Source organism: Coregonus clupeaformis, unplaced genomic scaffold (assembly GCF_020615455.1).
Source record: "Coregonus clupeaformis isolate EN_2021a unplaced genomic scaffold, ASM2061545v1 scaf0161, whole genome shotgun sequence".
Taxonomy (NCBI): domain Eukaryota; kingdom Metazoa; phylum Chordata; class Actinopteri; order Salmoniformes; family Salmonidae; genus Coregonus; species Coregonus clupeaformis.
The window spans coordinates 572,428-582,500 of record NW_025533616.1 but is presented as its reverse complement, the minus strand read 5'-3'; the positions used below and the strand labels follow the sequence as shown (position 1 = coordinate 582,500).

General features: G+C 42.1%; 1 protein-coding gene across 5 annotated transcripts in view; it reads right to left on the bottom strand.

The window, feature by feature from the left end:
• Positions 1-6,979, bottom strand: part of cd82b (CD82 molecule b) — a 47,198-nt gene extending 40,219 nt beyond the window's left edge. For all 5 annotated transcript variants that reach the window (XR_005999013.2, XR_005999012.2, XR_005999014.2 and 2 more), the window contains exon 1: positions 6,859-6,979. The gene's annotated coding sequence lies outside the window, so the exon portion shown is untranslated. The remainder of the gene's footprint in view (positions 1-6,858) is intronic.
• Between the last annotated feature and the right edge of the window lie 3,094 nt (positions 6,980-10,073).

Genomic DNA, 10,073 nt, shown 5'->3' with positions numbered 1-10,073 from the left:
TAACATCCATGTGTACGTGTGTGTAGAGTGAGTGTCTATATGAAGCGATTTGAAGCTTCATATAGCGATGAAGCTTCCTACTGAAGCAGGAAGCACCAGTGATTCGGTTAATAAAAAAGTGGTCAGATGACGCAGATGCTAAGCTACAGGACTGTTTTGCTAGCACAGACTGGAACATGTTCCGGGATTCTTCAGACAGCATTGAGGAGTACACCACATCAGTCACTGGCTTCATCAATAAGTGCATCGATGATGTCGTCCCCACAGTGACCGTACGTACATACCCCAACCAGAAGCCATGTATTACAGGAAACATCCGCACTGAGCTAAAGGGTAGAGCTGCCGCTTTCAAGGCACGGGACTCTAACCCGGACGCTTATAAGAAATCCCGCTATGACCTCCGAGCGAACCATCAAACAGGCAAAGAGTCAATACAGGTCTAAGATTGAATCATACTACACTGGCTCTGACGCTCGTCGGATGTGGCAGGAGCTTGAAAACTATTACAGACTACAAAGGGAAGCACAGCCGCGAGCTGCCCAGTGACACAAGCCTACCAGACGAGCTAAACCACTTCTATGCTCGCCCGAGGCAAGCAACACTGAAGCATGCATGAGAGCACCAGCTGTTCCGGACGACTATGTGATCACGCTCTCCGTAGCCGATGTGAGTAAGACTTTTAAGCAGGTCAACATTCACAAGGCCGCAGGGCCAGACGGATTACCAGGACGTGTACTCCGAGCATGTGCTGACCAACTGGCAAGTGTCTTCACTGACATTTTCAACATGTCCCTGACTGAGTCTGTAATACCAACATGTTTCAAGCAGACCACCATAGTCCCCGTGCCCAAGAACTCTAAGATAACCTGCCTAAATGACTACCGACCCGTAGCACTGACGTCTGTAGCCATGAAGTGCTTTGAAAGACTGGTCATGGCTCACATCAACAGCATAATCCCAGAAACCCTAGACCCACTCCAATTTGCATACCGCCCCAACAGATCCACAGATGATGCAATCTCTATCGCACTCCACACTGCCCTTTCCCACCTGGACAAGAGGAACACCTACGTGAGAATGCTATTCATTGACTACAGCTCAGCATTCAACACCATAGTGCCCTCTAAGCTCATCACTAAGCTAAGGATCCTGGGACTAAACACCTCCCTCTGCAACTGGATCCTGGACTTCCTGACGGGCCGCCCCCAGGTGGTAAGGGTAGGTAACAACACATCTGCCACACTGATCCTCAACACGGGGGCCCCTCAGGGGTGCGTGCTCAGTCCCCTCCTGTACTCTCTGTTCACCCATGACTGCATGGCCAGGCACGACTCCAACACCATCATTAAGTTTGCCGACGACACAACAGTGGTAGGCCTGATCACCGACAACGATGAGACAGCCTATAGGGAGGAGGTCAGAGATCTGGCCGTGTGGTGCCAGGACAACAACCTCTCCCTCAACGTGACCAAGACAAAGGAGATGATTGTGGACTACAGGAAAAAAAAGAAGACTGAGCACGCCCCCATTCTCATCGACGGGGCTGTAGTGGAACAGGTTGAGAGCTTCAAGTTCCTTGGTGTCCACATCACCAACGAACTATCATGGTCCAAACACACCAAGACAGTCGTGAAGAGGGCACGACAAAGCCTATTCCCCCTCAGGAGACTAAAAAGATTTGGCATGGGTCCTCAGATCCTCAAAAAATTCTACAGCTGCACCATCGAGAGCATCCTGACTGGTTGCATCACCGCCTGGTATGGCAACTGCTTGGCCTCTGACCGCAAGGCACTACAGAGGGTAGTGCGTACGGCCCAGTACATCACTGGGGCAAAGCTCCCTGCCATCCAGGACCTCTATACCAGGCGGTGTCAGAGGAAGGCCCTCAAAATTGTCAAAGACTCCAGCCACCCTAGTCATAGACTGTTCTCTCTGCTACCGCACGGCAAGCGGTACCGGAGTGCCAAGTCTAGGTCCAAAAGACTTCTCAACAGCTTCTACCCCCAAGCCATAAGACTCCTGAACAGCTAATCATGGCTACCCGGACTATTTGCACTGCCCCCCCACCCCATCCTTTTACGCTGATGCTACTCTGTTAAGTAAGTATTTATGCATAGTCACTTTAACTCTACCCACATGTACATATTACCTCAACTACCTCAACTAGCCGGTGCCCCCGCACATTGACTCTGCAACGGTACCCCCCTGTATATATAGCCTCCCTACTGTCACTTTATTTTACTGTATATATAGCCTCCCTACTGTCACTTTATTTTACTTCTGCTCTTTTTTTCTCAACACTTTTTTTGTTGTTGTTTTATTCTTACTTTTTTGTTTAAAATAAATGCACTGTTGGTTAAGGGCTGTAAGTAAGCATTTCACTGTAATGTCTGCACCTGTTGTATTCGGCGCATGTGACCAATAAAATTTGATTTGATTTGATTTGATATATGTATGTGTGTATGTGCCTGTGTGTGTGTCTATGGTTGCGCCCCTGCCCAGTTATGTGAAATCCATAGATTAGGGCCTCATTTATTTATTTCAATTTACTGATTTCGTTATATGAACTGTAACTCAGTAAAATCGTTGAAATTGTTGCATGTCGCGTTTATATTTTTTGTTCAGTATATATAGTTAGCATCTTATTGATGAATTTGATGTCCCAAAAAAACGTGCATAAACACAGTAAATATAATGTAGGACTTCCTGTTAGGGTAACTAGGTGTGATCCGTCACCCGGGGTAACACACCCACTTCCTGTACTTCTCACAGAAACCACTTCGTCACCATATTTTCCCCCCAACACTTTCTTGCTCAACTAAAAATGTAATCTGTCTCAACACATTTTTTTAAGTCACTCCAAAAGAATGATTTTGAGGAAGGGTGGTGGTTTACCCCCAAGTTACCCTACAATTGACCTGTGTTACATTTAGCCCCACTCTCCCCTATGCACTCATCTCTGCTGCTAAAAACTCTGGGTTTAAAATAATATAATAATAATAATATAATATAATATAATATGCCATTTAGCAGACGCTTTTATCCAAAGCGACTTACAGTCATGCGTACATACATTATTATTTTTTTGTGTGTGTATGGGTGGTCCCGGGGATCGAACCCACTACCTTGGCGTTACAAGCGCCGTGCTCTACCAGCTGAGCTACAGAGGACCAAAATGGTGCAGTTCGCGCATATTTAGGAGTTGAGAAAAGAAAAGTAGGAACGGAAAGCTGGGATCCCCCTCGTTTTCCCCCACGAATGCAAGAATTGTTGTGTATCGACTGTTTGTCAGAATGCATGTTTTCCTCCTTATGGCACTCGTAACTTCAATGCGCCTCGAGAGGAATATTTATCTCGCGTAGGTAAATAGATCAACTATTTTACTATGGTGTGGTCAGATTTGTCTATTTAATACTCGTTTTGTTTGCAGAGGAAAAGTACACTGTTCTAGCATCTTCAAAGTGTGCCTCGGCAGAAATATTGTTTCATGTTTCATATTTGTTCAGCAAGGATTTTGCAATGGCACAGTGCCACAGCAGAAACACTGAAGACAGAACAAGAACTGAAGCTATAGAAGGCAGTACTTCCAATTCCCTATTCCCTAGAGCAACATATCAAAATCACCTTATTGAACACAACAAAGTGAAAACAATCATCTAGACCTATGAGTCACGTTAGGCCTGCATCTGTTGATTGTAAGAACACTCACCGACTGAATGACTCAACTTTTCCTAAGCAAGCCTGAAACCTTTAGTCAAAGTTATTTTACAGAAAACACATTAACAACAGACTTTCAGCATGCTTATAGGACATGTATAGTAAGAAGATTGTGGGAGCTGTTTTGTTAGACTTCAGTGCAGCTTTTGATGTCATTGATCATAACCTATTGCTGAAAAAAAACGTAGGTGTTATGGATTTGCATCCTCTGCCTTATTGTGGATTGAGCGTTACCTATCTAAGGGGTTTCGGAAGCCTTTCTCAAGCAAGCTCAGTTGAGTGTGGTGTACTGCAGGGCAGCCGGCTAGGGACATTATTGTTTTCTGTTTTTACTAATGACTTTCCACTGTTTTTACTAATGACCTTCCACTGACCTTGAATAAAGCCTGTGTGTCTATGTACGCTGACGACTCAACAGTATACACGTCGGCTGCAACTGTAAAATAAATAATTAACACCCTTAACATAGAGCTCCAGTCAGTTTTAGAATGGGTAACCTAGCAATAGGCTGGTGCTAAATATCTCACAAAACGAAAAGCATCATTTTTTTGGGACAAATCACTCGCTCAACGCTAAACATAATTTAGATATATTATTGAATAATGTGGCGATTGAGTAAATTGAGAAGACTAAACTACTGGGTGTAACCATAGATACCAAGCTGTCATGGACAAAAACATATAGACTCGATGGTTGCTAAAATGAGAAGAGGTCTGTCCAGGATAGGACATTGGTCTGCCTTCTTGACATCTCAAGTCGACCAGACAGGTCCTACTGGCCCTAGTTGTGTCGCACCTGGACTACCGCCCAGCTGTGTGGCAAAGAGGGACATAGGTCAATTGCAGTTGGTCCAGAATAAAGCAGCACGTATCGCACTTAGATGTACACGGAGGGCAAGTGTCAGTAACATGCATGTCAATCTCTCCTGGCTCAAAGTTGAGGAGAGATTGACTGGCATCAATATTGGTCTTTGTGCGAGGTGTTGATGGGTTAAAGGTACCGAACTGTCTTTTCAAGCAGTTAGCACACAGTTTGGACGCTCTTCGGTACAACCCAAGACATGCAACCAGAGGTCTCTTCACAGTCCCCAGGTCCAGAACAGAGGCGGGGAAACGCACAGTATTAAATAGAGCCATGACTACATGGAACTCTCTGCCGCCCCAGGTAACTCAAGCTAGCAATAAAACCAGATTCGAAAACCAGATAAAAAGAACACCTTACTGCACAAAAGGGGACTGTGAAGAGACACAGCCACTGTATATATATTGTATTGTAATTTACACTGTAGTTTGTATTAGACCTAGATATTGTGTGTATGTACTGACATGTAGGCTAAGTGTGACGTTTTAAATGTATGTATTTTACCCCCCGCACCTCTCTGATTCAGAGGGTTACAACTAACTAGGTATCCCCCTTTCCCTTTCCTCCAGACTAATAATGTTCTGTATTATGTCATGTTTCATGTGGACCCCAGGAAAAGTAGCTGATGCTTTTACAAGCGGCTAATGGGGATCCTAATAAATACCCAAATCGGTGATTCCAGAAATGTTCTTAATCTTCTACATTACAGATTTAGTAAACTCCCCAACCATGCCTCGGAGCATGACCATGCCATGGTGCCAACCATTTAAAGTCCACATTTAGAGAGTGGTTAGGCTACGTTTCTCTAGCCCTAGCCCTCAGCTTTATAGGAAACCAAGTGGCAGGGATGTTTTTTTTTTCGAATTACGGGATGGTACAGTAGGCCTACTGCCCCAAACAGAAAGAGAAATGTTAGTTCTGTTTGTGACTTTCACTGAGGGTGGAAACTCACAACTTTGCCTAGATTTAGCCTGGGCTTTCTGGTTTGTGTCCATAAGAGAACAAGCTACAGCAAGCAACAGGCTACGGCATAGGAAAACACAGATCCTTATTTGAAAAACATAAAATAGTGAATGGGCAGTGTGTGTGCAAATATGCACTGAGAAAACAAGTAAGGTCCTCTCGAAGTTGCCAAATGTCACCCACACAGAGACCAAGAGGTCGTATTTATATTTACAGCAAGGCTCGTTTTGCATTGGCCTGGTTTCCCTCTTTAAAAAGGTTTGGCATGGGGGGGCAGTTTCACACTGTCAAGTAAGCTTGAGTAGGCACACAAACAAAAACACACACAGTAGAGGCAATCCAATGGATGAAATCAGTGTGTGTTTTGTCTCTCAGTGGGGATACAGTGGGGCTACACAGGATTACGAGGGTGGTGTATGTGTGTGTGTGTGTTTGTGGCAATAAATTAAACATAACCAACCTGGTTTAGCCTCAGCCCTGCTTTAAACCAAGACCACAGGAGCTCTGATGCCAAACTCTCTCACGCACACGCACACGCACACTTAACATCGCTTCGGAGGGTGGGTTATCGAACAAACACACACACACACACACACACACACACACACACACACACACACACACACACACACACACACACACACACACAGATCTGACCTATATACACATCTGTGACTGTGAGTCCATTACCTTGGCAGGGTATACACCCCCCGGGGTTAAAATCTTTTAATACCATGATAGTCCCCAGCTCTTAACAGCAACAACTGTTGGCTCACAGGGAAAAGTGGAGGAGACATGGACACAGAATCCGTTTACACTGAGTAGTATTGCACCAAGCCTCCAGCACAGTCATAGAATGGCATGAGTCTGTCTACCATCCACCTCTCAAAACAAGATTAACACCATAACCATTGACCAAAGGACAAAAAAAAACACCACTCTTTTTTTATAGTGTCAGTGATGGATTAATAATTCAGCTAGCTACTACACATATGTATAGTAGAATTAAGCAATAAGGCCATTGGGTCGTGACTAAGAACAGCCCTTAGACTCAATTTTACTGAGCGAATTGCCCTACCAGGTTATCTTTTTACACGAACTAAAATGTAATCTAACTACAGCTAAATAAAGTCCACCACCTAGATAAAATTACTTCAGCTGACTTTAGACCTAGCTTGTTATCAGGGCAAAAGTTTTCGAAGTTACATTTAGAAAGCGAATACAACGAGAGCGAAAAAAAACAAGGAAACGTGACACACCTCTTGTTTAATAATATTAGCTAACATCTAATAATCCCACGAATAAACAAATACTTACTTTTTGGTGTAAAATGTGGAGAGAACAGTTAGCTGTAGCTGACCTCCGTCTTCTCGACTGTCCCGCTATGTATGTGTGTGTGACTGACTGTATGTGTGTGTGTGTGACGGAACGGGATGTGTGTGGGAAACAGAGAGAGACGTGTCTGTTGCTGGGGATGGAAAAGCGTGGTAGACCCCCACCGTGCGGTAGACATGGGTTACATCCTTAACCATTTACTGCTCGAAAAGAAAATCGGATTTCATGTTGTTCTTACAGTTCTATAAAGAAAACCATAAGATTATTTTGTGTAGTTGAGGGCCTTTAAAAACTGAGAAATAAGCCTACTCTGCTCAGGCATGAGTCAATCCTAAGCAAACAAACAATGAGCTCACTCTTTATACTTAATATAAATCACTCTTACAGAAATAATCTATATTTAAAGTGCATAAAATGTAGTAGAACCACGTTCCTGTAGCTGTTATAAGGTATGTAAAATATTCCACCATGACAACAAAAAAAAATTAATCAGGCTTCATGACATTGTAATGTAAACAGGGACACGGGGGAGCTGCCATTAGGTTAAAACACTCACGCACACGCATTGTACAATCTAAATCGCTATGAAATATATTTTCAATAACCAAAAATATTTTATTTTCAGCTGTTTGAAGCTTGTATACGAAAGTAAAAGAAGCAAAAACGAAATGTAATAATGAGAAGCATAGAGATAGTGCACATTGAACATATCTACCAGTTTTTAGACTTGCCTTCAATACGTATGACAGATCTATAACTCAGATTTTTATGTGAATTTGGCCCGGTTGCCCAAAAAGTTACATATTGCAGCGTAATTTTTTGTTAAAATAATGAAAATGATATGTGCCTCGCTTGCATAAACACACCGGCTGTAAATACACCGTGGAGGGGGTGCTGTGGGATTATTTAAAATAATCAGGCACAACCAAGAGTATGAAAAATCTGTATGAAAGAGTCGCAGGAGTAAAATGAAAGCAGTCAATCCAGCGAGATTGATTGCTTTGCACCCCTCAAACACAGGAAATAGATGGCTGAAAAAGACAGATCCTCAGTTGGGTGGGGCATGCGCGTTGCTAACAAATGCGTACTTTTGGAAAATGTGAAAATGTGCCATTTTAGGGTATCACCACCGTGACTAAGACGTTTGTTCCTCTTAAATGGCAAAAAATATTCTCTAAAAAGGTTTGTGGGTGTTGTTTTAAACTTTTAATCACCCGCAAACTGGATTTAGAATGACTGCCAAGGTAGTGAAAGTTGGCAAATGAGACAACCTTCTAAACTAGAACAACCAGCTCAGTAACGGGAGCGATAAACCCAACTACTAACCGATTGGATTAGTTTAGAAAAATCTAAAACGTATGTTATTTTTCACATTGTTTATGTACACAAGCTGATTTTGACTGGAGAAACTGCACCTTCAAGAGGAACACCCCTACTATGCATCCACAATTTGAATACAGCTCAATTTCATTTCTGCAGTTACACATTTATGCATTCTGTGCCAAATTTTCGGTACTATTCGCCATGTGGCTGAGTCTAGTGTAAAAAGCAATGGGCAAATGATAGGGCCTACGTTTGGAAACAGGTTACCTTATTGATAAAGGAGCTGAACTAAAATTGAGTTCGTGGAATTCTCCCCCATGTTAATACAGGGGAACGCATTCTCTAGTATTATCTTGCCAGTGAACGGGATCTCGAGTTATAATTTGAAGCCACTCATCGAGGTAATTACAAGTCTTTTAGTTTATCTGATACATTAATAATTTCTCCACTACACGCCTTTCTATTCTCACACATTTCCCCTTGCATACAGTATCCCATTTAGAGAAACAACAATAGGATGTGGTGAGGGTGTTTTAGGGCTGTTCTGCATGCATTCCCTGGGCTCGTCTCGTCTATTGTGCCGTCCTCACCACAGAGCTATGGGGCTATGCTTTTCATTTCCTCTGCCATAACAAAAGTGATGCCTCCAGCCTCTCCCGTGGCTGCATAATAGTATAATAAGCAGTTTCCATGACCACTCCATTTTTAGGAGAATGTATTTATTTTTCTGGCCTTTCCACAACCCTCTTCGGGGGACAAAAGTTACTTTTTTTTTTTTAATTTTTTTTTACACCTTTTTTTGTTACATATTCATTTTACATATATTTTACATACATGGTACTTTTATACAAAGTAGTTTTTTTTTATGTATTACGTTTTGGACAGATAATACTCAGACATCTATAGCCCTCTACTACTCTCAGCCCATCCCACCAATCTCCGTAGAACACCCTCTTTTGATGATTTCCGTGTGCTCACATATTTTTCAACTGTGCTGTGATGTCTTACATGAATTTCGAACATTTCTAATCGCAAAGTATCCACAGATTGTACGTTAAAGATTCATATTTTTACTAAGAGTATTATTATTATTATTATTATTATTATTATTATTATTATTATTATTATTGTTGATTGATTGACCATTACTGCTATTTGTAGGGTTCATTTGAAGAGATTGTTGTGATTTTTCAGCCATTCCTGAAACCTCGTGACCAGGAACAAACTACATGGGGACAATACCAGAATAAATAATCAAATGATTATGTTTTTCCGCAGCAAAATCTGCAGAGCTGAGATTGTTGTATGCCCCATATACTGTATATAACATTCTGGTGGTGGGCAAAATGTTGTATAATAATTTAAATAGAAAAACGAAGTGTTGAAACAAGCATTGTTTTGTGTATCAGTTCATACAATACACTACGTGCCATGGAATTGGTACATCGAAAATCTCTTCCCAGCTATTTTGCAACCTGTACGGCGTCGCTGTACAAATGTTTGTCTTCAAATGTAATTAATTAAGTACATTAATGTGAATGTTTTTCAATTAAAATGGTCAAAAAGAAACAAAAATAGCTTCTTAGCAAAGAGCAATTTTTCTACCAAGAATGTTGCTAGGACTGCCTGGGAGTGGTCTGAGTGGGGAGGGGAAAACTGAAAACGAGCTGTTATTGGCAGAAAGGTTTGGATCTCTCTCTCTTATAGATCTATTAACTGTCAGTCAGGCAGGCCAAAACTCCATCCCACCAAAACAGGCTGAAATTTCAGGCGGTCTTTTCAAACAGCTCTTACACTAAAAGGCAATTATCATTTTTCACAGTATTATTCCAACCTCATTGTGTGGAAATATATACAAAAACACACAGGATAAT